The 1,608-nt window shown below is 55.7% G+C and overlaps 1 protein-coding gene across 9 annotated transcripts in view; it reads right to left on the bottom strand.

Annotated features, from left to right (window-relative positions):
• The window catches only part of OSBPL3 (oxysterol binding protein like 3), a 153,240-nt gene that overhangs the window by 20,676 nt on the left and 130,956 nt on the right, over positions 1-1,608 (bottom strand). The window lies entirely within an intron of this gene.

Below are 1,608 nucleotides of genomic sequence, written 5' to 3'. Positions count from 1 at the left end.
CCCCCCCCCCCCCCCCCCACTCAGCTTTTCCCCCTGTGCCTTCCCTACTCCTTCCCAGCACAGGAAAAAGTGACCCCTTCCTGCCTCATGGCCACCGCTCCCTGCTGCAGCTGCTCACAGGCCACACAGGGCTGTCTGGAGCAGGCACAGGCAGCTTCACACGGGCTGCAAGTGGCTGCAGTGTGGGATGCTGGCCACAGACCAAGGAGGGGCCGCTTTTCCGCCCCGCGCTCAGCACCACCTTGTAACCTAGCCCCGCAGACAGCCTGGGCCCTGTGCGGCTCCGGGTTCGCCCACTGGGGCTGTGCATGGGCGGCAGCTGCGGCCCTCCCACTTGACATGCTGAGCAGTGTTTGCCACCGCCATCTCTGTGCTGCCCAGTGCACAAGCTCCAGGTGGCTCCACAGACCTCTGCCAGCCTGTGCCCCGTTTTGGGCCCCACCGGTGCTGGCCCTGTGACATTGGTCCGAAGACATTGGTCCCAAGATGGTGACCAGGGAGCAGGGCACCTGTCAAGGGGTGGGGCTATCCATGCAGTCCTTGACAGCCTGCCAAAACTGGGTAAGCAGCCCTCTGCCCGAAATAATTGCCCAACCCTGATCTAAACCATTCCAAGCATCTGTCCAACCTACATTTAAAAGCTTACCGGGCAGCTAGCAGTTAGCAGATGCCACACAGGTGAGGGAGGCGGTGGTCATGGGAGATCTAAACTACCCAGATATCTGCTGGGAGGAGCAGACAGCCAAAACAAGCCGCTCATGGAGGTTCTTACACTGTGTGCAGGACCTCCACATAACCCAGGTGGTGTCTAGTCGCACCAGGGGTAGCGCCTTGCTTGACCTGGTCTTAGCAACAGGGGATGATCTCGTGGGGAACATGTGAGTTCATGGTAGCCTGGGAGATAGTGACCATCACTTGGTCGAGTTCACTATCCAGCGAAGGGTGGGTAAAGTAACTAGTGGGGCTAAGGTGTTGGACTTCAGAAGAGCCAACTTTAGCAAGCTTAGAAGGCTAGTTAGTGAGGGGATGCAACTCAAGAACATAGAGCAAATGGGGGTCCAGGAGGGTTGGAGGTATCTCAAGGGAGTGATCCTTGGGGCTCAAAAGGAGTCTATCCCATTACATAGGGAGGGAGGTAAGGGGGCAAAAAGCCCCCTTGGCTGAACAGGGAACTCCAGGAGAGTCTGGGGGCAAAGAAAGGGATGTATAGGCAATGGAAGCAGGGAGCAGCCACCAAAGAGGAATCTCTCTCCCTGGCGCGCTATTGCAGGGAATCAGTTAGACAGGCCAAGGTGGTGCTTGAGCTCAGGCTGGCTTCAACAATCAAGGACAATAAAAAGTCCATCTTCAGGTATACAGCAGGCAAAAGGAAAGCTCAGAGAAGCATAGGGCCCCTGCAGACAAATCAGGACAGTTGGTGGTTGACATGGGAAAAAAAGCAGAGCTCTTCAAGAAGTTCTTCGTTTCAGTATTTCTAAGTACTGATCAAGCCAATTCTACCTCGAACATTGACGGATGTCCACATGGCACCAGTCCACCTACGGTTAGTTCTGAAATAGTTAAGGAACTCCTGGAGGAGCTGGATGGGTACAAGTCAGCAGGCTCGGA

This window comes from Alligator sinensis, unplaced genomic scaffold, assembly GCF_000455745.1.
Source record: "Alligator sinensis unplaced genomic scaffold, ASM45574v1 scaffold978_1, whole genome shotgun sequence".
NCBI classification, from domain to species: Eukaryota; Metazoa; Chordata; order Crocodylia; family Alligatoridae; genus Alligator; species Alligator sinensis.
The sequence above is the reverse complement of the archived record's forward strand: the minus strand, read 5'-3'. Positions and strand labels throughout refer to the sequence as shown.